Here is a 26,298-nt window from a genome sequence, read left to right on the forward strand (position 1 = left end):
CCCTTTTGCGGGTGGGTTATTCTTTAGTTCACAGTCATACTAAGAGAATAGCCTTTACAGTTGTCAGCTTTGTTTGTTGAGTCTTCTATCAGATTTCCCACAAAATCAGTTTCTACACTTTGTCTTCTGCTACATGGTGGCAAAAATTGAAGGTTAAAGTCAACATAATTTGACACATGACCTTTTAAAATCTTTGTCTCTCTTCATTTTCTTTTTGGCCTCTGAGAATTTTTCAATTATTTCTCATATCATTGATAAATGTAAAGATATGTTTTTATTTTATGCTTTTATTTTTCCATAGTTTCTTGGTATTTTTATTTGCTTTGAAGCAATATTATTAGGGTATATCTTTCTTTAACAAGAGTCTGGATCAATACATTCTTTCCATTGCCATTATATTTATGTTTTAATTATCTCATATTTGTATTTTTGTAGAATTCTCCTAAGCAATTAAATAATCCCAAAGTTCCACTTTCAAATTGCTTTTCTCTTAATCTGCACATTTAATGAGTTCCTGTAAACTTCAAGCTTATATTGATATTATTCAATCCTATTACATGAAATGTTTACTTTCTATTATAGGTAAAAATTTCCCCCTTCGAAACTTGTAATAAAGTCCTAACCACCAGAATTTCTAAATATGACATTATTTGAAGACACAGTCATTGCAAATATAATTAGTTAATGTGAAACAATGCTCGCATAGAGTAAACCCTTAATCCAATATGACTGCTGTTGTTATTAAAAGAGGAGAAGAGACAGAGACACAGAGAGAAGATTTCTGCATGTGGTTGGAGTCATAGCTCACCCTTACGAATCTATAAGCCAAAGAAGCGCAAGGGTAACTGTTAACTCCTAGAAGCCAGAAAAGAAGCATGGGACGGACAATCCTTCAGAGTTCTCTAGATGGGACCCATTTTGCTGGTATGTGATTTTGAAGTTCTGGTCTCCAGAACTATGAAAGAACAAATTTCTGTTGTTGTAAACCATCTAAATTGTGGTAATCTGTTACTGAAGCTATAGAAAACAAATACGTTTGACAAATCTAATGCATTTTCTTACAGATATTTTTATGAAAGACCATCTAACTAGTACTCTCATATCAAAGATCTACCATAATTACACTATTTTCTACTTTTTAATATCATGTTTTAATTCTTACTAACTCTGTTCTCTTCCCAACCAATCCATTCTGCCATATTATCCTCATTATCTACCAAATACAATATTAACTGCTCCTTTTCCTACACTGTGTCACACATGTTTACATATAATTATTATGTTTCTCAGAATTCTTCATGTTTACATCTCTAGTTTAATATAGTTTATATTTGTGTTTCATAAAATGTAGTACTGTGCTGCAGTCACTTAATGTATTTAGTTTAATTTAAGCACAATTATATATAATGACTCTAAGACTTGATGATAAATCAGGCACCAAATAAAATATATTAAACTTTTTTTCCAAATAAAGGGATGTTTCTCTATTACTAATGTAAATAAGAATATTCCAAATTTAATTTTGCAAACTGCTGACTCATGTATCAAAGAGAAAAATTGACTTATGAACTTGAACACTTCTGTTTTTTCACAGGCAGTTAGAAACAGTAGTTATCATTTTTCTTTTGTCAGCTGTTGTGTGTGCTTCTGGCGCAATCATTTGTCTTAAATATTTTGTCTCCGATTTGGACCAAGATACAGTATTAAGCATTAAAATACGTGTTGAATAATATGCAAATTCTGCAAAGAGAGGTTTAGTGCATTTGTGTAACTAAAGCTGTAGAAATTTAATTCCAAATGAGAAAAAAGATAATTCTGTCATGAGCTGTCTTTTATTAGTGTGAACCAATAACTAGCTGAATATTTTACATTTTGTATTAAACCAAAATCCACCTAATTTTTGACATTTTTAATTTTGTGTGGTGGTATTAAATATTTTTAAAATGCTATTTTGCTGTCCATTCTTAGAAATCTTTCCATTCAAGTATTAGTATTCTTTGATTTTTTTTAATGTTAAAACATATGCATAAAATAAATGAGGTCCAAATAAGTGATTTGCCCACGATCACACAGAGAGCCAGCAAGAAAAAAAAATAATGTTCCTACTAATACTATCCCTACTACTGGTTATTTCTTTTCTTGGAAATAAAGATATTTCAGGCATCTATACCTATATGTGCAAATCTTCAGTATGTTTAACACTGTTATGTTAGCTAAATAACTGTCTGATTATTTATTATTCCCAAGTTTTCTTTGTTGTACTTTGAGGTTTTCTAAATTCATAATTTCACTTTCTTTCTCAAGATCCTGTATCTAACTAACCTCTGAAAATCCCATGTCAAGAAAGTTTTGGTATATTTATGATGTATACAAGATCTTTTGTTTGATAGTGGTCTTAGGCTTAGAGCAAGTGATCCTTCACAGCCTCCACTATTTCATTCTCTATTTACCAAGTTTAGTGATTATATAATCTGAATAGACACCTGGCCGAAACCCTAGGCAGTTTAACGTTTGTATACCTCTGACATTCCAATTCATCCTTCAAGTCTCATTTGTTCATAAATAAAATAACCTATTTTCAGATCACTGGTTCTTAAATAACCAAAACAGTTAAAACAAAAAGAATAAAATCTAGTATTCTAAAAAGATACTCCAAAGACTATTCAGGTAATTGAATAGTCGATGAATGTTAACAAACCAAGGTTTATTGAATTATATTTATATTATGTTGTAACATTTTAAAGTGTATTGTCTTACAGGATTTACAGGTATGACGATACTACCTTAAACCAAGCCAGTAAGTCACACACTGTGATATAAAGTGAGCTGTTGGATTGATCATTTTGCCTTACCATATATTTCATATTAACCCCCTCTCTGTCCCAGCAGACACACACATACACACACACACACACACACTCTCTCTCTCTCTCTCTCTCTCTCTCTCTCATATGTGAGGTGTTTCATAAATACCTTGAGTGTGAACATGCAAAACAAATGAAAAACTCTGTTTCTTGAATTCTGGGAACAATTTAAAACCTATTAAAGCTTGTTCACCCTTGAAGATGCTGTCTATTCCAGATTCTTCAAGATTGGAAAAAGAAGATGATGAGCATTTTTAAAATCAGTTCACTGAGCACTGAGCAATTGCTTAAGGGAAGGTGAGTTTGGCCTAAAAGGCAATAACAAAACCATGACCAGTTTGTTTTCTGGTTCATTGTTCCTTGTGCTGGTACTCTAGTCTGATATGAGTCATTTTACAATACAAGCAGTTGTTAAAAATTAGCATTAATATTAAGGAATTTTCTATCTCTACCCAAGATGCAAGGGGAAAAAATAGAGTTTATCTTATGCCTATATCCTTTGTATTAGAAAATTACAGTTACTATTGATGTGTATGTGATGCAAAATCATTCATGTGTATAGTGTGACTGCAAACATCTGATGTGTGAGATTCAGTCATTGCCTGCCATCCTGTATATATGCTTAATCTATCTAGTGGTTAGCAATTATTTTCAGACCCTGAAGCTCTACCCAAGACTCTCTTCTGCCAAAAGGATAATGTCACTTGAAGGTTAAATGAATAGGACGTTTTTGATTATGACATGGATGTCTTATCTGTCACTGCTATAAGATAGTTAATAACACTGTCTTATTGATTTATGAGAAAAATATCCTATAGATTTTACATTTCTCTTTATTTGTGAAGTATATTTGAATTTATTATTTTTAGAAATTTTATATAAAATCAAAAGAAATTTTATTATGTATCATTTAATATTAACAAACTGACTTCATATATCTTCATCATAAACTCACATTAGATGATTTTATATTAAACCTTACATTATGGTGAAGCCTAGTAAGGCTTTAAGGACACAGGTCTTAGTAGAAAGAGAAAACCTGGTATAAAGGAGACAGAAATAGAGGAATCAACAGCTGTTACCCATTAGAAGTTCACATGATAATATTTAATGAGTGTGACAAACAGATTTCAGCTATGCCCAACGTTCCTAAGCTAATAGAGACTTGTTCTAGTGAGGGAGGCATAGTCACAACATTTCTGAAATAGACAGACTACATCATAGAACACTTGTTGGATTGGGTTATGATAACAAATAGGAAATAAGGATCACAGAGTGTATCCCCTAAAAACAGAGGGCTTTAATGGGTTTGAGTGTTAGGCTGAAACTTTGGAGAGAGGACTAGAATAAAACTCACAAATAGGCATACAAATTGGGTAAGAAAAACAAGAGAGCAGGAGAAAGGTCATAGTTTGCTGACTTAATAGATACTCAGAACTCTGAACAGAGATCCGGGTAAATACTAGACATAGTACAGAAAAATAATACCCAACACATCAATCTGTGAATCTGAGCCTATCTGCAACATTTTTCTTTAAAAAATATGTTTTTAAGGATTGTTTTGGGAATTAAATGCACTAAATTAAAAATATTTTTTGCTGAGATCTAAGAGGAACTGTTTGTTATTTAAAACAAATGTCACTGAATTGATAGAGTTTGCTTCATTTATTTAACATAACAAAACAAATCCTGTTAAAATCCTAGCTTTAGAATTCTAATTTCTTAGTTTATGGTGCACTCCCTCTGCTTTGCTGCATTCCAGCAAAACATGGAGTCTCTTACTGCTTGACTTCATGCATTTGTAATTGTAAATAATATTGTTTTATCTTATTGATAAGACTCTTAACTATAAAAGCAATGGCCATTTTTTGTTGTTGCAAGTATCAGGAAGAGGTTGCATTTATGAAAAATAAGTAATTATTTCGCTTTATACAAAGAACATTTTTGTGCATTTTGCTTTTATTGTTTTAATTAATTAATAATTACTTTTATTTGGCAAATAATTGTGTATATAAATGGGAAAATAAGAGATATTAAACAAAGGTACAATGTTTCATTTAGACTGGAGGAATAAGCTTTAATGATCGATTGCACTGGCTGGTGAACAAAATGCAGGCTTAAATTCTACTAGACCAATGAGTTCTGTAGCACTTCATGAAAGGCAGTTTCTGCTGATGAGTAAGACAGGCTGGAAGTGGTGAATGGGTTCTTCTATGTCTCTTAGATATTGGGGGTATGCATAAGAATTCATATAACTAAAGTATTCTGTAGTCAAATGTCATAAAACTACAAATTTAAATCAAGAATACAGGAAATTATAACTCGATAACTGAGTGAAATTTTGTTATTTTTTTGTATGCAGTCAATATATCTGAAGTTTATGAGATACTTTCAGCCATGATATGCAATAAAATATTTGTTTTGTATTGTCTTTGAAATGAAGACAATACAATTCTAATCCATAGCCAATTAGAATTAAAGAACATTTAATTACCAATTACAAGAGATTTGCGTTTTTTTAATTTTTATTTTTTAAAAAAGGGAAAAAAACTTTAGACATAGAGGTTGGGATCATGCCCCATAATCCCTTTGGTAGTTACACTTTCCCCTCCTATGTGTGTATTAACCTATGGAACTCTTGCAACTACCTATGAAGAAATTATAATTTTTATACTCATTTTAGAGATGAGGAAGCCGAGACATAGAGTTTAACTTGCTCGAGGTCTTACAGCTAATTATTGGAACTAGGACTCTAGGCATTTAGAGTCCTACAAATTTTAGGGGCTACACATTATCTGATATTTATCTCAATGCTACATGTAATTTAAAAGTAGAAATCAGGAAATTTAATCAACAGTAGTTACTATTTCAAAGTTTGAAGGACATAGCAACAATCATAAAAAGTAATGCCTCAAATACATTGTCTCTTTTGCAAATTAATAAACTTCTGTACTGAATAAACTGAGAGTATCAAAGGGACATTGATAACCTACTGATAAGATAATAGTTATATACATATATAATTTTAACATATACATAGGTAATTTTTCATATATATATACACACAGAAATTAATTTCACACACACACAACACATACAGATGAAGATTTCATTCAGTCTTTAAAGTGTAACCAATATATCTTCTAAAGCTGAAGTCCTGAATCATAACTTTCCTGAAGATTTAATTAAAATCTAAAATTTGTAGTACAGAGTCAATAAATTAATTATGATAGTAAACATATCACTGCAGGCTTATCTTTTGGAAAGTAACTGAATTATACATTTAAAGCAAACAACTATTCACTTCAAAAATAGTATGAATGTCTATCATGTTTGGGCTTGATAAGTCAAGCTCAATGTACCCTCTGCCTTTCTGGGAAATGAATGAAAAGATACTGAACTTCATTAGCAATTACTGAATGCTTATGCATATATATATATATATATATGCACAGACTGCAAGATGTCCAAGAAGATGATAAGGAAATCAGATCAACTAAATAGTATAATAGCCTAACCGGTCTCAAAGGAAAGCATGCTATTTCATAATAAAAGGGCAGATTCATTATGATGCTTCCATTTGCCTACTGAAAGCAATATTCAGTGATACACTGCATGACACCTCTTTCTCCCCACTGTCACTGAATTTTGAACAGTTATTTTTTTTTTTTAATTTTTTATTGGATTATAGGTTTTGGGGTACATGAGCAGAGCATGCAAGACAGTTGCGTAGGTACACACATGGCAGTGTGCTTTCTTTTCTTCTCCCCTTCACCCACATTTGGCATTTCTCCCCAGGCTATCCCTCCCCACCTCCCCCTCCCACTGGCCCTCCCCTTTCCCCCCAATAGACCCCAGTGTTTAGTACTCCCCTTTCTGTGTCCATGTGTTCTCATTTTTCATCACCCACCTATGAGTGAGAATATGCGGTGTTTCATTTTCTGTTCTTGTGTCAGTTTGCTGAGGATGAAGTTCTCCAGATTCATCCATGTCCCTACAAACGACACAAACTCATCATTTCTGATTGCTGCATAGTATTCCATGGTGTATATGTGCCACATTTTTCCAATCCAGTCTATTATCAATGGGCATTTGGGTTGATTCCAGGTCTTTGCTATTGTAAACAGTGCTGCAATGAACATTCGTGTACATGTGTCCTTATAGTAGAACGATTTATAGTCTTTTGGATATATACCCAGTAATGGGATTGCTGGGTCAAATGGAATTTCTATTTCTAAGGCCTTGAGGAATCGCCACACCGTCTTCCACAATGGTTGAACTAATTTACACTCCCACCAACAGTGTAAAAGTGTTCCTTTTTCTCCACATCCTCTCCAGCATCTGTTTTCTCCAGATTTTTTAATGATCGCCATTCTAACTGGCGTGAGATGGTATCTCAATGTGGTTTTGATTTGCATCTCTCTGATGATCAGTGACGATGAGCATTTTTTCATATGATTGTTGGCCTCATATATGTCTTCTTTCGTAAAGTATCTGTTCATATCCTTTGCCCACTTTTGAATGGGCTTGTTTGTTTTTTTCCTGTAAATCTGTTTGAGTTCTTTGTAAATTCTGGATATCAGCCCTTTGTCAGTTGGGTAAACTGCAAAAATTTTTTCCCATTCTGTTGGTTGCCGATCCACTCTAGTGACTGTTTCTTTTGCTGTGCAGAAGCTGTGGAGTTTCATTAGGTCCCATTTGTCTATTTTGGGTTTTGTTGCCAATGCTTTTGGTGTTTTGTTCATGAAGTCCTTGCCTACTCCTATGTCCTGGATAGTTTTGCCTAGATTTCCTTCTAGGGTTTTTATGGTGCCAGGTCTTATGTTTAAGTCTTTAATCCATCTGGATTTAATTTTAGTGTAAGGTGTCAGGAAGGGTTCCAGTTTCTGCTTTCTGCACATGGCTAGCCAGTTTTCCCAACACCATTTGTTAAACATGGAATCCTTTCCCCATTGCTTGTTTTTGTCAGGTTTATCAAAGATTGTATAGTTGTATGTATGTTGTGTTGCCTCCGGTGCCTCTGTTTTGTTCCATTGGTCTATATCTCTGTTTTGGTACCAGTACCATGCTGTTTTGATTACTGTAGCCTTGTAGTATAGTTTGAAATCTGGTAGTGTGATGCCCCCTGCTGTGTTCTTTTTGCTTAGAATTGACAAGGCTATGCGGGCTCTCTTTTGGTTCCATATGAAGTTCATGGTGGTTTTTTCCAGTTCTGTGAAGAGAGTCAATGGTAGCTTGATGGGGATAGCGTTGATTCTGTAAATTACTTTGGGCAGTATAGCCATTTTCACGATATTAATTCTTCCTAACCATGAACATGGAATGTTTCTCCATCTGTTTGTGTCCTCTCTGATTTCGTTGAGCAGTGGTTTGTAGTTCTCCTTGAAGAGGTCTCTTACGTTCCTTGTGAGTTGTATTCCAAGGTATTTTATTCTTTTTGTAGCAATTGCGAATGACAGTTCGCTCTTGATTTGGCTTTCTTTAAGTCTGTTATTGGTGTAGACGAATGCTTGTGATTTTTGCACATTGATTTTATATCCTGAGACTTTGCTGAAGTTGCTTATCAGTTTCAGGAGCTTTTGGGCTGAGGCGATGGGGTCTTCTAGGTATACTATCATGTCGTCTGCAAATAGAGACAATTTGGCTTCCACCTTTCCTATTTGAATACCCTTTATTTCTTTTTCTTGCCTGATTGCTCTGGCTAGAACTTCCAGTACTATATTGAATAGGAGTGGTGAAAGAGGGCATCCTTGTCTAGTGCCAGATTTCAAAGGGAATGCTTCCAGTTTTTGCCCATTCAGTATGATATTGGCTGTTGGTTTGTCATAAATAGCTTTTATTACTTTGAGATACGTTCCATCGATACCAAGTTTATTGAGGGTTTTTAGCATAAAGGGCTGTTGAATTTTGTCAAATGCCTTCTCTGCGTCAATTGAGATAATCATGTGGTTTTTGTTTTTGGTTCTGTTTATGTGGTGAATTACATTTATAGACTTGCGTATGTTGAACCAGCCTTGCATCCCCGGGATGAATCCTACTTGATCATGACGAATAAGTTTTTTGATTTGCTGTTGCAATCGGCTTGCCAATATTTTATTGAAGATTTTTGCATCTATGTTCATCATGGATATTGGCCTGAAGTTTTCTTTTCTTGTTGGGTCTCTGCCGGGTTTTGGTATCAGAATGATGTTGGTCTCATAAAATGATTTGGGAAGGATTCCCTCTTTTTGGATTGTTTGAAATAGTTTTAGAAGAAATGGTGCCAGCTCTTCCTTGTGTGTCTGGTAGAATTCGGCTGTGAACCCGTCTGGACCTGGGCTTTTTTTTTGAGGTAGGCTCTTAATTGCTGCCTCGACTTCAGACCTTGTTATTGGTCTATTCATAGTTTCAGCTTCCTCCTGGTTTAGGCTTGGGAGGACACAGGAATCCAGGAATTTGTCCATTTCTTCCAGGTTTACTAGTTTATGCGCATAGAGTTGTTTGTAATATTCTCTGATGATGGTTTGAATTTCTGTGGAATCTGTGGTGATTTCCCCTTTATCATTTTTTATTGCATCTATTTGGCTGTTCTCTCTTTTATTTTTAATCAATCTGGCTACTGGTCTATTTTGTTGATCTTTTCAAAAAACCAGCTTTTGGATTTATTGATTTTTTGGAGGGTTTTTCGTGTCTCAATCTCCTTCAGCTCAGCTCTGATCTTAGTTATTTCTTGTCTTCTGCTGGGTTTTGAGTTTTTTTGATCTTGCTCCTCTAGCTCTTTCAATTTTGACGATAGGGTGTCAATTTTGGATCTCTCCATTCTCCTCATATGGGCACTTATTGCTATATACTTTCCTCTAGAGACTGCTTTAAATGTGTCCCAGAGGTTCTGGCACGTTGTGTCTTCGTTCTCATTGGTTTCGAAGAACTTCTTTATTTCTGCCTTCATTTCGTTGTTTACCCAGTCAACATTCAAGAGCCAGTTGTTCAGTTTCCATGAAGCTGTGTGGTTGAACAGTTATTAAAGTTGCTAATAATTACTAAAAACCAGTAGTAGTTATTAGTAAAATTGGATAATGTATTTCCAAAAAAAAAAAATTGCCTATGGAAAAAAAGGCCTAAAATGAGCTTTTTATAATATGGTATTATTTCATAGAATGTATCAAAAACATAATCACTATATAGATACATAATCTATGTAGAACATAAAATCAAATAAAAAATAAGAGACTTAATTATTTATATTTAAAATAAGAGAAGAGACTCTCCCCTTTCTTATAGCATTTATTTTATAATATTTATAGTTTTAAGTTACCTTTCTGTCTTTTTGAAGTGTATGGAAATCTTTTAAAAAGTTAAATAAGCTTTTTGTTAGGTTTAAAAGCCAGGAATGTCTTTCTCCTGGTCGTGGGAACCTTCTCTTTGAAATGTAATAATCAAGAAAGATAGAACCCTTATCTCCCAGTTTTTTTGTGATGGAAAGACCCTAACTCAGTGTATGCTTTACTCCAAGTTGTCTCTCTTATCAGAAGGATGTGAAAAGTTGATTTATTTATTAATTTTGGATTAGCCAATTAACGAACACAGATGGCCACTTCAATGACTAGTTGATTGTAGAATGACCTTAGTGTGTTAAATGGTGCTGCCGGGGCCTCTTACTTGAGCGCTGGTTATTGTTTATCCTGAGAACACATATGTAATGGATTAGATCTGCTTCACTATACAAAATAATATTTATTCCTGTCTTTGCATTCCCTTTGTGGGATGTTTGTAATGAACATCACATTCTGTTTTGATACCTACTCAATCATCAAATTTGTTTTCTTTTACCTCTACATTTGCAGAGAGGTTTTCTAGGTTGGAAGTAAATTTTATTTTTAATTATATTTACCCAACAGCATTTATGCCATAAAAAAAATTCAAATGTTTCTCATTTGATGTAAACATCTGAAGTGTTATAAAGTGAATGTAAATTACAACTATATCTTAAACATATTTAATTATTAGATCTTGCTCTGAGTGAAAGTGTTTTGTTGAGAAATATAAACTTTTTATATTACTTAAAATTGGGCCCTCCAAAACTTCATAATAATTATTTTACAAACTTTTGAGTGAATATAGCTAAAGTGGTTCATAAATTTTCTAAAAAATTGAAACGGTTTTGATTTATAAAACAAAACGACAGTCATTTCTTTTTTCTCTCTCAACTTGATTAGTGATATAACTTGTACTGTTTGATAGTTTAATTGTGATGCTAAAATGCTGGTATTCTTTCCTCGGTCAAGATGGAAGGCAGTGAAGCAGAAAGGGAGAGAAGTTTCCACAAGCCAGCTATGCTTTAGTGCTCATTGCATTTGACATGCTTCAGGATGAGTGAGGGCTACACAGAGGACTCTATGCAACTTTACTGTAGCCAGACACAATTATATCAGTGAATATTTGCAATTACAGCTATTTACAAATAATTCCCAAACTGACTGACAATTACATGCACACAAATCTTTATGAAAATTGGAAAATTAGTATTTGTTAATTTCTTCATAGCAATATTCCTCTAGGTGAAATTATGCATTCTAATATTAGTATTCCAATCCCTTTTTTCTCCTCAAGCACATCATCTACTTTTTCTATTTTGTATAATGAACAAAGAAAATAAAGCAATTTGCTACAGAGTACTATTATTGCACATTACACCAAAATATTTTCTCTTTTGACATATTACTTAAAAGTTTGTCTTAATATTAAAATGAAAATTCTTGTTTTCTGGTCTAGAAGATCAAGTAGACAAAATCAAGCAAAGAGACCAGGAACATAGATACTGGGAAATTAGATAATACAATTTTGAAAACCAAGATCAAAGTTAACTTTGCACTATACTCTTCCCAACATTAATGTTTATAAACTTCCAGGAAAAATACAGGGACTTTTTTTTTTTTTTTTTTTTTTGAGACGGAGTTTCACTCTTGTTACCCAGGCTGGAGTGCAATGGCACGATCTCGGCTCACTGCAACCTCCGCCTCCTGGGTTCAGGCAATTCTCCTGCCTCAGCCTCCTGAGTAGCTGGGATTACAGGCATGCACCACCATGCCCAGCTAATTTTTTGTATTTTTAGTAGAGATGGGGTTTAACCATGTTGACCAGGATGGTCTCGATCTGCCGACCTTGTGATCCACCCGCCTCGGCCTCCCAAAGTGCTGGGATTACAGACTTGAGCCACCGAGCCCGGCCAATACAGGGACTTTTAAGCAAATGACTTCTTTTGCTTAAAATTAATTAATGTGGCTTAAAATTAAAACTACAATGCAATTCTGATACTATTATTTACTAAAATTATCAGGGTAAGTCTAGCTAGATTTAATCTTTTATGTATGTTCAGACATGGGAAACTGGAAAAGTAATTAACAGCTTAATTATGAAACTATACATGGGTCTTGAATGAGGCAATCTGTCTACAGACTAATCTAGCACAGTGTTGTTCAACCATGGAAACTTGAGGAGTTATTTAACCTTTCTGACATTTCAATTCCACAACAATTAATACAAAATCTGAAGACTAATTCCATATTTCTTTCTTCATCTTGCAGTGTTTCTTGGTTTGTTCATTCATTCATTTGTTTTTATTGTTTTCTTTTTTCCCTGAATCAAATGAGATATTCTATGTAAAAACAACTTGTAAAATGTAAGTCACTCTATGGATATTGTTAAATTTGCTCCCTTTTCAATCTTGCTAGTACATAAATACCCAGCCTGTGCTTTCTTAGCGGTATTTGAGATACTCAATGCTTGGTAGTTCTAGAATTTTTTTACAACTTTAGTGGCTGTAAGAGTTTGACAGGAGACATGACCTAAGAAAGAGAAAGTAAGAGCAGTCTGCATTTTATTAATGCTGAAAGAAGCCTGCTTCAAGACAATATGCATTCTTCTTTTTGGCTCTACAATTGAATGTTCTTTCTAGCCTTTCTTAATTTATCTATTCTTTTGTTTTAAAAATCTTTAGAATTGTTTAAACCCAAGGACAACACTCATATACATATGTTTGCACATTACTACAAGGTAGGACATCCCCGATATGAAAAACTAAAATTACAATTAGAGACAGCACTCTTATCCACTCCAGGAAATGTTTTTGCATCTTTTTAATACACATGGAGCAGAGCGATACGATGATACAACTTGCCACGTAAACTCTCAAAGAAGTTTGAATAGAAACAATACTGACGTGTCCATCCAAGTAAGTGTTGTTGTCCACTGGGGTACCCAGTTCAGATTGCAATAGCAAAATACATGAACTGGGACACTTATAAACAATGGATCTCATCTATCTATCTATCTATCTATCTATCTATCTATCTATCTATCTATCTATCTATCTATCTATTTCACACAGTTGTCGAGGCTGGGTAGTCCAAGATCCAGGCACTGGCAGATTCAGTATTGTCCTGTTTCTGGTTCATAGATGGTCATCTGTTCTCTGAGTCCTCACATGGCAGAAGGGCAGAACTCTGATCTCTCCATCCCTGTATATAGGGTTAATCCTATTCATGAAGGCTTCACTTTCTTGATCTCTAGTCAACTCCCAAAAGCCCTACCTCCTAATGCCATCACATTGAGGGTTGGGGTTTCAACATATAAATTTTGGAGGAACATAAATTCAGGCTGTAGTATCAACAGACATGGGAAGTGATGAGAACCCTGAGCACTCCTGTTGAAAAAACCGTTCAACAATTGCCTCAGGAAAACTTAGAGTTTGTAACACTTTTTTATTTGTTCAGTTTCTTTTTTCTTTTTTTTTTGGGGGGGGGAGGAGGAGTCTTGCTCTGTGTCCCAGACTAGGTTGTAGTAACATGATCTCGACTCACTGTAACCTCTGCCTTCTGGGTTCAAGTGATTATCCTGCCTCAGCCTCCCTAGTAGTTGGGATTACAGGCATATGCCACCATGCCCGACTAATATTTGTACTTCTAGTAGACACGGGATTTCTGCATGTTGGTCAGGCTGGTCTCAAATGCCTGACCTCATGATGCCCCCACCTCAGCTTCCCAAAGTGCTGGGATTACAAATGTGAGCCACAGCACCTGCCCTTGTGCTCCTCTTAATCTTTCTAAAAAAGCATTGAGACAAGTAATAGTAAGAATGTCAAAGGAAGTTATAATAGAAATCAAGATAAAACATTAGTCTCAAAAACATAAAAGATAAATGTAACAAAGCAAATGAAGACCACAAATTCATGGCCATAAATTAATTTCTAATCATTTTTTTAAAGCAGGCAAGAGAAAACAGTAATACATGGCTGCTTATGGGATTATTATCATCAGAAAGAGAAAGAACATTGATTCCTTAGGGGATGTGAATTGTACCTTGCATACCTCTTCTAAAAGCAACATGAACTTAAATCTTTACCTGAGGCAAAAGAACCAAGAGTGATACATTTTTCTGTAGTCTTTGTGTAGATAATGTAATCACAGATTTCAAATGGCTGGATAGTTTAACTTTAGACAACAACCAAGTGTGGAATGCTAAAGGAAAGATCAGTGAGCTTATGCCTGTGTTGTTTGGCTTTCAAGGATAAACAAAAAAAATCACCTAGAGGAGTAGCTAGATTGAATATCATCTAAAGCATTTAACACAGATAATTTCTCCAATTCAATATATTTATGGGGACTGATGGACAACGTGGGATAGTATATTCTCAGATGACAGGCTAGAGCACTGATTCTGAAATGCTGATGGACGGTGCATTCAAATGCATTAAAAATCAGACAATAAACAGATATAATTAGAAATTTCTCTAGAGTTGATGGTTGCTTCAATTTAGACCATAGGTGGTACAAAGTAGTTGCTGAAGATCCTGAAAATTAGGTCAAGCTTTATGTACATATTTATTTTGAGCATGCAAAGTTAAGCAGATTTTCATCAAAGTGCCAGGGAAGTCATTTTAGTGTATGAATACTTCTTCTTGCTAACTCAAATTTCAAGATACATATTGTTATACTCTATGAACAAAATAATCATTCTCTCTTCCAGGCTTGTAATTTTTTTTTCTTTTTCCTTTAAATCACCAAATGTATCGTGTTCATGTAGCTATCAGACAAGAAGTATTTAAAATACTGTTGTTTTATTAGATATCATAAGCTATAAGTATCAGCTGAAAACAACTTAACTTACATCTAATTTATTGAAGTAGACTGCAGGTCCTGCCTACTCCTGAAACAATAAGGAAACAAAGTACCATTAATAAATTCAGGAATGGCAAGATTTCAAATTTAGAATTGACACACTGTAGCAGGGTCTAAGAAAACATCATTTGTACTTCTCCCTAGATTGTATTTCCCAGCCTCCCTTCCAGTTGAGTTTGGCCATGCAACTGAGTTATAGTCAGGTAGAGGCTAATGAATGTAACCTATGCAACTTTTAGACTCATTAAACAGCTGTCCACTCGTGGTCTTCTGTACTCTTTCCCTCTGTCAGATGGACGATGATGACTAGGAAATTCTTCTAGGAGACATGTTGAAGGAGTATTGTCACTGACATTTTGCTATTGAATTACTACACGGGAACAGAGCACTTCTTCCAATCTCCACGTTCTTTGATCTGGATACATAAATGAGAATAAGTTGATAATCCAGAAATATTATACATTGAGGGCTGTAGTTGTTAGTAAAGTTAGCCTGTTTAAGTCATTTAACTTTGTCCTACACAAGAGATCTTGTTTCTACTGAGAAACATACTTCTTTGTATTTCTATATATTTGTGAAAGCTGGTCTCTAACATTGTATTTACATATGGATTAGTTTGATTGTAGCTTGTATTCTCCAGATTCTTTGAATTCATCTCTTATCGCTCATCATGCCCCAGCCACTCTGGTCTTCTTCCTGTTTCTCAAATACGTCATATTTGTTTCTGCTTTAGAATCTTGCACTTCCTTTTTCTTTCCATCCTTCTATGTCTGATTCCCTCTCACCTTTTATGTGTTAGTTCAAATGCTATCATATCTGAGATCTTCCTTTTCTGACATGAATAGAGAACACCTATCATTTCACTTCCTATATCCATTATTGTGCTTATCATTGTTAGAATGAATGTTACTGCATTATTTTTTGGTCATATTTGTGTAAGTGTGTATGTGTATTTGTTTTTCTCCCTGCTCTAAATCTAGTCTGTAATATGACTCAGACTTTGTCTTTTTTATTCAGCAACTTTTCTTCACTGCCTAGGATAGATAATTTCAGGTACATATCGGGGTTTGATAAATATGTTTTCAACTCAGTATGAACACTGCTTTTTCAGATAGACCAATAGGTAAAGAATTGGAAACTTAAAGCCAGTAGGTTCTTAACAGATTTTAATAATGGCAGTTTATTTTTAAGCATTATTGAGAAAAATAATTTATTTACCATAAAGCTGAATTACAAGGTTAGGTGAAGCAAACATCGACTGTGGCTACAATTCTATATAAGTTTTATGTGTATCTATTTAACATTTTATAAAAATTGAAATGAATCTATAGTGCTTTACATAAACCATAACCTCTTAGTTAATGAAGAGTTTACTGCTTCAGAAGAAAGTAATTAAGTAAATGTGAATTATTCATTGATTTTGTTACAAAATTCAATAAACTTTTAAATATAGTATTATTGTATGTTGAAGTTAATGGAAATATAAAACCATGTTTAACTTATTTAAAAATTAAAGTCATGAGGCTTTTTATTCAAACCTGATAAATTAAACATGCACTAATTAGGAAAATACATAGAGCTGCATTCAATATATATTTTTGCATAAATGGTTTATAGAATGAATGACAGTGGAGTTGTTGAACATGAAAAAAATAAATCTGAGTAATTTATAATTGATCTCTGCATTCACTTTATAGTATACATTAGGTTATATTATTTATAAGACAAATAAATTTTACTAATAAGCATATATTTAGAAAACCAGTTTTTAAGAAGATTGTATATTAATTAAAAATACATATATATATTTGTATGTATATACAGTTTTGTTTTTGTTTTTGTTTAGAGACAGGATCTTACTCTGTTGCCCAAGCTGTAGTAGAGTGGCCCAATCATGGCTCACTGCAGCTTCAACCTCCTGGGCTCAAGTGATCCTCGCACCTGAGCCTCCATAGTAGCTAGAACCACAGGAGTGCACCATGCTTCTCTATTTTTGTATATTTTCTTGAGAAGAGGCTTTTCCATGTTACCCAGGTTGGTCTCAAATTCCTGTGGCTCAAGTGATCCACCTACCTTAGGCAAAGTGTGAGGATTACAGATGTGAGCCACCACACCCAGCCAAAATATTTTTATAAGATCAAGAAATGACAAAATAATATCTTTTAAAAGTGGAGGAAGTAATAAATGTCATTTGAGATAGTTTCTTTTTTTTCCAACAATAGAAGAAATCAAGATAAACATTGCAATAGCATGGTTCATATTGTAATATTGGGTTTCAGGGGTTCAGGGTGCCCTCAGTTCCCCTGAGAGGACATTTCTCCAGGTTCTTGGTCTCCTGCCCTCTCAAGAATAAGAGAGGGGACCACGGCACACTGCACAGTAAATCCAGGACTCAAAAGTGTTTGTAGAAAGTGATTTATTTAGAGAGAGAGAAATAGGAGAAAGAGAGAGAAATAAACAGCTAACTCTCACACTGAGTGAGAGAATCCAGAAAGATGGAATCCAGGAGAGGAAAGCAGCTTCCACACTGAGTGGAAGGGAATAGAGAGAGGTGGAGTTTAGGAGGGGAAGACAGGCTTCTACAAGAGAGTGTGGAAGGGGACTCCAGAGGGGAAATCCAGGAGAGAGAAAGATGGCTTCCATGAAGGGAGTGTTCATGGAAGGGGAACCAAACATGGAGTCCTAAGGGATTGGAAGAAGGTAACTTTTAATGTGGGAGGAACCCCCACCTTCTCTAAGACCCTAGGCCAATGAAAGGTGTTCCTTAGAACTTCCCCTGGAGGGAAGTTGATTAACTCTTAGTTTCTTCCTGGCCCATGAAATTTAAACATAAACCATCAAGTCTCCCAGATGGAGAGAGATGGGAGGGGGGCATGGTGCTGCGAAGTTCTTGCCCTCGGTCTACAACACCTTGTGGACCAAGAAAGAGAATACATCCCCTCAATATGGGAGGATTATTTTCCGTCTCCCATCTTTACATCCACCTATGTATGTATACATTTCCTATTTATTTATTTAAAACAATTAACTTCATATTTATAGCTTCTCAAATTGAAATCAGTACTAGAAAAAATGTAAATTAAAAAGCAGGGCTCTGGCAACAAGGAAATTATAGTTAATTTAGTAAAATTAATGAATAGATGGATGAATCACAGAAAAACATACATGATTAATAAAATAGCATAGTATTCACATATTACTAATAATATAAATAATATAGAACAACAGATTCATTCCCTTTGGGTAATTGAAAAAATATGTAGAAAAATCAGTATGAACATGTCAATAAAAATGTGGTGTAAGTCTCTGAGAAAGAAAAGTGCATCAGAAATGTGTCTCCTCTTTACAAGGGACAACACTTTAAGAAAAGGTACTATGAAGCACACTTTTTGAACTTAGAAGTACTTTCTTTATTCAGGTAAATTATATAACATTATCCTACCAGTTAAAATAAAGTACTTTCTTTATTTAGGTAAATTATATAACATTCTCCTACCAGTTAAAAGGTGAATTTATTACTGAACAAAAAACCTTATTTCACTAATCAGTTTAAGACATTTTATTGATGAAATTAAAGTTTTAAGCTCTTTATCAAAAAGGATAAATTTTCCTATTTTTATTCCTGGTTTTATTTTCCATTCAGTAGAAATAATATGAACTCTGGTGACCAGTTTTATTACACAGATTGACTTGTCTAAATTGTAAATATTTATATTTTTATGAATGTCAAGCTTATAAAATAAATTTTAATAATTGTTGAACACCATAAACCATATAAATATAGTAAATAGTCACAGTTTATAAATATTAACACTGTTGCTCATTTCAAATATAAGAGGACTTGAAATACTTTTTTTTCTACATATTAGCACTTTGAATTCTTTTTCCACAGGAATTATAAAAACCCCAAAGTGATTTATGGCATTTGAAACAGCAGCCCCTCTCTTCTATTTCTTCTATATTGTTAAAAATAAAAGGTCTTTGGGTAGATTCAAAGTCTTATTATAAATTTATTTTTGTTTCTATGCTTATTTATTTCTAACAGCCCCTTTATAAAAAAAGCAGATATTGTAGAATAATGGGAAAATAGGTACAATATAAAATATTATTCAATATAGGATGTTTTAAAAAGAATGTATTTAATATTCAACAGTCATATGATAAGAAAGTATCTACCTCTGCTCTATTTTTTTCTGAGTTCATAATATTATTTTTTATTTTTACTTCTTACAAACACCTTTAGTGAATGGAGCTGGCAGCTATCTATAAATCACTAACAAATGGGACTGTTTATTAAAGAAAATGAAAATAACCTAAGTCATTAGTCTAGCCCCTCTATTGCCTTTCTTTTCATAGCCTGAGTTACACAAACCTCACCAGTTGGTATTATAAAATATGCATTTTCCCTAGTTAAGCTAATGACTGAGGGAATTTATTTTTGGTCTCAACTTTTTATTTCTGATATTACCTTATTTCTGATCCTCTAATTACAACTGGGCATAATAATATTAATAACTCTTCTAATTTCTTTTTTTTAGGCTCAGATGAACCTAGAAAACGATGTGATTCAAGTGGTCCCACATAGAATGACGAATCTATTCTTTTAAATAAATTTGACTTGCATTCAGTCCTTCTTGTGAATAAAATGCACACTACCAGTATGTTTCAGAATTGTGCCTCGTATCTTATTTTTTTATTACTATTTTTTCAGATGGAGTCTTGGTCTGTCACCCAGGCTAGAGTGCAGTGGTGCCATCTTGGCTCACTGCAACCTCTGCCTCCCAAGTGATTCTCATGCCTCAGCCTCCTGAGTAGCTGGGATTACAGGTTCCTACTACCATGCCCAGCTAATTTTTGTATTTTAGAGATGGGGTTTCACCATGTTGATCAGGCTAGTCTGGAACTCCGGACCTCAGGTAATCCTCCCACCATGGCCCCCCAAAGTGCTGTGATTACAGCCATGAGCCACCACACCTGTCCTCATATCTTATTATTGACTTATATTTGACAGCCTTCCTGTATGTGCTCTGTTGGCTCATTACATGGCTTTATTATCATCTTAATTTATACTAAGTACTATCATCCTACAACCAAAGAGAGCATGCCTATCTACAGGTTCTCAAGGTCCTGCAGGTAGGATCTGTACACCTTACTCAGCAAAGGCTGTTGTATTCCCCAGAAACAACTGAGCTGTGGACTCTTTATACTTTATGCTTGTCCCAGGATTACATTCATATATTGTGTGGTGCAGAATGCTCACTGTAATGTAGTGTTAACCCTCTGAGATAGTTTGTTGCTTTATGTGTAACGTCCTGTCACACGTTACATATCTGAAAACTGGCTAGAGAATATGAACACCATTGGACAATGCATTGATCTACCACACTAAACATTTATTCTCAGAAGTGCTTGAGTATATTTTCCTTCAGCTCAGATGTGTGTGAAATTCACATGTCCTCAAAACTAACCTTTCCCAACTGTAGATGACAAGGCTAAATCTTTGTCAAACCAAAAGAATGATGATAGGATTAAGGATAAAATTAAAGTAAACATATAATAAATAGGTTATTTCTAAAGCATGATTCATAAGATGTTCTGTTTCTAAAAAACAAAAAATTACTTCTGTTCAACAGTTATTCTTTTATAATACACATGTAATTTTGAAAGTAGAATCATTAAAAATAAGCAAACAAAACACCCTTTGTGAGATACAATTAGTAAAATCTAAAATATATAATTCATTAGACCAATGACATAAAACAGCAAGACTTATAAAGACAGCAAAAGTTGTCTTTTATAGACAAGGTAATTTTTATGTGCTACACACATGACACTGGCTGTTGAGAAGCAGATGGAAAGTACATGCATAGAAATACAATTTATTTTACATTTATGAATCTTATTGCTGTATACATTGTCAATTTCTCCTAATAATGTACCTGCAAATTTGGGGGGAGGAGTAGTTCTCTGTAACAATTTATTATAATATCTTGAGGAAATGTGTTTTCATTACTTTTTTCAATCTTTATAGAATTAATTTATTTTATATGTTTTAGTGTGCTTATTAGAAATACAAGAAAAACGTGAAAGATAAGTTTTGATTGCAGAGATCCTTGTGTTATTCCTTACTTTAAAAGAATTATCTCAACGTTTTCTCATTGAGGTTGATGTTATCCTTTCAGATATTTGCATGTAGTCCTTATTATGACAAAGAAATCCTTTTTGTTTTCTAGGGTTTTTTAAAGATGGTTTTTATATTATGAAGACATGTCAGACTTGGACAATACTTATTCTGAATCCATTTATTCTGTATTCGCTTCATTGTCTTCACTCTTAATATACTGAATAGTTTTTTTTTAAATAGATTTTGTTTGTTCACCTCACCTTGCTAATTCCCATGATAAATCAACTTTTCATATTAAATTACAATTTAATATACTGCTCAAATGGGACATTAATATTTTATAAAAAATATTGGGTGATTTGTTGATGTAGAAATTCACTATCCTATTTGATAAAATTCCCGTCATCTTTTGGTATGTAGGTGACATGGCTTCACTGAATAACATAGAAGATATTCCTTTATATATTACTTTAAAATCTTTGGATATCATTAGAATGATGTATTCTTGGAATGCCTTATAGATCTTGGTGTTGGCAATCACCTGGGCCTGGTATTTCTCTTGTAGTTTCATAAGGAATATGTTAATTATTTATATTTTATAGGGGTATTCAGATTTTTTGTGATTCAGATACAAGTTATATTTTTTCTAAGAATTTTGATATTTCATCAAAATCTTCACGTTATTTCCATAATATAGTGCTCTCATTTTTAAATGCAGTTATCTTTGCTTTATCATTACTAATATTATTTTTATGTGTGCCTGTTTTTTTTTTTTCTTGATCAACTTTGCCAGAGATTTTTCTATATTATTTTACATAATGTTATTTGTACTCTCTCCTTTGTACCTTTTCTTTCTGGGCTGAATATTTTCAGTGTCTTTAGGTTTATCATTCAGTTCAATAATTCTTTCATTGAAAATAAAATATTACAGTAATAAATGTATTTTTTTCTAGAAATTTGGTACTTTATTAACGTTTGTCTTTTTACACCTAATTGTCAATTGGTAAATTTTGTGATTGTATTCTGGGTTCCATTTAAATTACATAGAGTTGTATGCACTGTATCTGTCGCTAGAGCCCCTGGGACAGTATTATTTTCACTATTTTTTTTCTATTTTCTGTTCATTTATTTATTTAAACTTTTATTTTAAGTTGAGGATACAATTGCAGGTTTGTTACATAGACAAATTTGTCTCATATGAGTTTGTTTTACAGATTATTTCATTACCCAGTTGTCAAGCCAAGTACCCATTAGTTATTTTTCCTGATCTTCTCCATCCTTCTACATTCACCCTCTGAAACACCCAGTGCATGTTGTTCCCCTCTATGTGTTCATGTGTTCTAATCATTTAGCTTTCGCAAGACAGTGTGGCAATTTCTCAAAGACCTAAAGACAGAAATATCATTCAACTCAGCAATCCCATTATTGGGTATATACCCAATAGAATAGAAATTATTCTGTTTTAAAACACATGCACGTGTATGTTCATTGCAGCACTATTTATAATATGAAGACATGGAATCAACCTAAATGCCCATCAGTGATATTTTCATTAATTCTAGATCACAGGGACTTTGTTTTCTCAAGTGTTTTGTCAAATCAATTAGCCTGTATTTGTAAGGCTATACATTTATTTTTTTAAACCATAGACAAGTCATATTAGGCACATGTTACAGTCTGTAAATGTCCAACTATGAGTTTCTCTTCCAGAGTACTAAAGTTTTTGACATCTGTATTTTGATAAAAATAAACAGCAAGAGTAAAGGCTAAGACATCTGTAGAATAACATCAATTCCTTCATCATAGTTTGTTGTTTATGGTAACTCATGAGATTTGCTCTTCATAAGTTACCTTAAAATTTTCAGAGTTGATAGCAAAGCACTATTGCTCTAAGACAGGCCAATAGGTGTCCTGTATGTGAGTGTGTGTGTGCAGAGGGGATTTACTGATAGAGTGTTAAATGTTCAGTGTTACTATTTGAAAACCATCAGAATTATTAAATATCTATGTGATTTTTTACAATCACATATTAGAAAGAAGGCCAATAATTCACCACTTTGTATTTCACTTATTAATTTTATAACTTTTGACAGTGTTATTTTTGTAAGTAAATAAATAGCATATTATTTATATGTGTCACATTTATTCTGCTATTTCACTTCTATTTGATTATTTACACATCTCAATTCACAATACTTAGCTATATCTAGTATTTATTTATTACTTATGAGAGTGACAGTCATGTCACAGTGGAAAGACACAGTGAAAGAAAACATTGTCCTCTGAGGCTCTCTTGGTGTGAAGTTCTGATTTCAAACTATATATTCAAATGGGCAATTGCTACAGCTGGAATGACTAGATAAATTAGCAAGAGAAGAAATTTTATTTCAGGTCCAAGAATAGAAAAAATATTTTAAGAAAATAAGAAAAATCTGACATTTATAATACAGGCGCAAATAGGTGGTATTTGTTGAGTGTGTGTGTGTGTGTGTGTGTGTGTGTGTAACTTCAGGATGAACAGGGAAGATGAAATATTTAAATGTAGACATGTTGAAAGCCAATATAATTTAATCCAGTGAAATAACTGATTGTTAATACAATGCAATTATCATTTTAGTACAATATTTATTAAAATATATCATCTTCTAATATTATTAGCGTATTTCCCCAGGGTTAACTCTGTATTGGCACATTTCAAAATATAACTTTGACTAATTTAATTGGATCAGAAGAACAGTATGCACACCTGCATTAAACTGACATTAAATGGAATAGCAAGAGCAATGCCTAAGAGTACGTGCCTCTAATCCACTGAAGGCCTGAACTTAATGGCCAAGAGCACTTCAATTAAGTTTCATTGCTCTTCATTACATTTTCTCAGTATATGTGTCTGATGTGATTGTTTCTGCTTTCACAAGAGACAGGAACTTTTCATAAAGGCTAGAGGTAACTTTGGATTTTATGTAATTTAATTCTAATGGGAAACGTCTTTACAGTTTTTAAAATTCCACTATTCAGGAGAATTTTATCTTTTTCTTTGAGTTATTACAGCTTTCTAATCTTGCTTAGAATACATAATTAATTTAATTGTTCTTTCCCTATGCTCTATGTTCTATAATGCAGGAGTGCACAGATTGCCTTTTGTGACAAAAAGCAAAGGAAGAAAAATGGCAGCAACCCAGATTATTATTATACTTAAATGGTCTCTCACATTTTATGAAGATCTTCGTGCAAATGTATTAAGCAGTTCATTTAACAGAAATGTATTTGTTTCACGTGTATCAGAAAATGTGAATCTTAAGTAAAATCCTGAGGTCAAATGCTATTGATGAGCGCTTGTTATTCTATATATTATATTTTACATCAGAGTAATGTGATGAGGATGTTTAAAAACTTTGTATGTTTCTGCTAGATAGTGATATAGTTTTTAAAGTGATATAAATTATCAACTTTTTTTAAAGAATGAACAGCTGGTATGAATTATGACACTAAGTAAGTACCTCGGAAGTAAAGTATATCTTGATAAAGTTGTTATTAGATGCTATGTGGCAATATCAGATGTCAGGAAGCAGAAAGAAAATATTAGTTGCTTTAAAGGGATCCAAAATAATGGACATAGTAATTAGGTAGATTGATCATGGTCATTAGGTTTTAGAATCAAGTTGAAAAGGTTCCACTAGGGAGTGGAAGGTGAGGGTCAAGATTTGTTAAGAAAATCTTATGTATTGTTTAGCAAACGAAATGTAGTAAAAATTAGCAGAGAATTACACAATGTTTATAGGTAGACATAAAACAATAAGATTTCATGTAATTATTGTCATAAATAATACTTAGGTTTTACCAATTAATTTCTTTTAATATTTTATAGAAATTAAGTTTTGGGATTCATTTTTATTGATATACATAGTTCTAATTTATTTACCATGATTCAGAATACATATACATGAGGTAAAATATAAAGAATCTAAAGAGGTAATCAATACAAATTCAGAATACTAAATATCTCTGTGTGGAAGAAGAATACAATCAGCGAAAGTTATAGGAATAATTAAACTTTTTAAGTTTTATTTAATAGTGGAGACAGAGAATTTTTCATATTCTTTATTCATTTTGTATTCCTGAAATAGTTCAAAATAGATTTAAACTTTCTCCAAGATGTCTGGCAATATGATTTCTAAATTAATGGCAGTGCTATATATTGTAATGCATAAAGATAAGAATATGTCATGAACATTGGAAGGTAGAATTTGAGAAGGATCTGATATTAGAAGTGAGGCTGCTGAAAAACCTGCAGTAGTGAGTATTTTTTCCTGCTATCGTGGTCAGAGCTCAAATCTCTTTCCACAACAAAATGTTCTTCAGCTAAGATGCCACATCAATGGATCTTAAATAAACATTATTGTAGTATATAGACTTAATTCTTATACCAAAGCTTATTTCTCAGCCTCTTGTGATTTTTCAAGTGCACATATGTTTATTGTATAGTCCTAGCAGATCCAATCATGTTTATTTAATTACTATATGTACATAAATGTGTGCATGTGAACATACATACTTCCACTTCTGTGTTTGATTTATATAGCCTTTTAAAATATCTATCATTGCCTATTGTTTTAACACAATATCTTCAGTAAATAGAAACACAGAATAGAAGGTCACTATGTTTTATTATCCCTGTGAAGACAATAGCATATGAGGTAGCTTTAATATTAGAATATACTACGATTTTTTGTTTTACTTAGTTGGCAAATCGTAAAGACAGTTCATTGTATGGTAGAAATAGTATTTAATCTTAATGAAATCAGGGTGGAATTTCTTCTTCTATTACCAATGGCAGTTTGGAAAACTGCATTCAATTTACTGGTTTTTATACTTTGAAGCTATGCAAGAAGCATTTGAAACTATAATTTTGAAGCTCCTTTATGGTGTGAAAAGTTTCTGGTCATTTTTTATCACTAAAGATGATGGGAAATAAAAATGCGTAGAGCTAATAGGAGATATAAAGATATACTTAGTATATGAAATTGAGGTAGTATTTTTAACCATCTCTGTTATTCCTACTTATGTCATCATTGAATTGAAATTCATGCACTTTATATGCAAAAATAAATTTTTAAAATTAAAATCAAATAAATATACTGTCAAACTCCAACTT

General features: G+C 33.2%; 1 long non-coding RNA gene across 1 annotated transcript; it reads left to right on the top strand.

Annotated features, from left to right (window-relative positions):
* Positions 1–798: 798 nt before the first annotated feature.
* On the top strand, positions 799–24,463 carry LOC144581866 (uncharacterized). The gene is made up of 4 exons (XR_013533283.1): positions 799–924; positions 3,066–3,161; positions 23,535–23,603; positions 24,267–24,463. It is a non-coding gene; the product is annotated as an uncharacterized LOC144581866 (long non-coding RNA).
* The last annotated feature ends 1,835 nt before the right edge of the window (positions 24,464–26,298 follow it).

The sequence above is a fragment of the Callithrix jacchus genome, chromosome 3 (genome assembly GCF_049354715.1).
Source record: "Callithrix jacchus isolate 240 chromosome 3, calJac240_pri, whole genome shotgun sequence".
NCBI classification, from domain to species: Eukaryota; Metazoa; Chordata; class Mammalia; order Primates; family Cebidae; genus Callithrix; species Callithrix jacchus.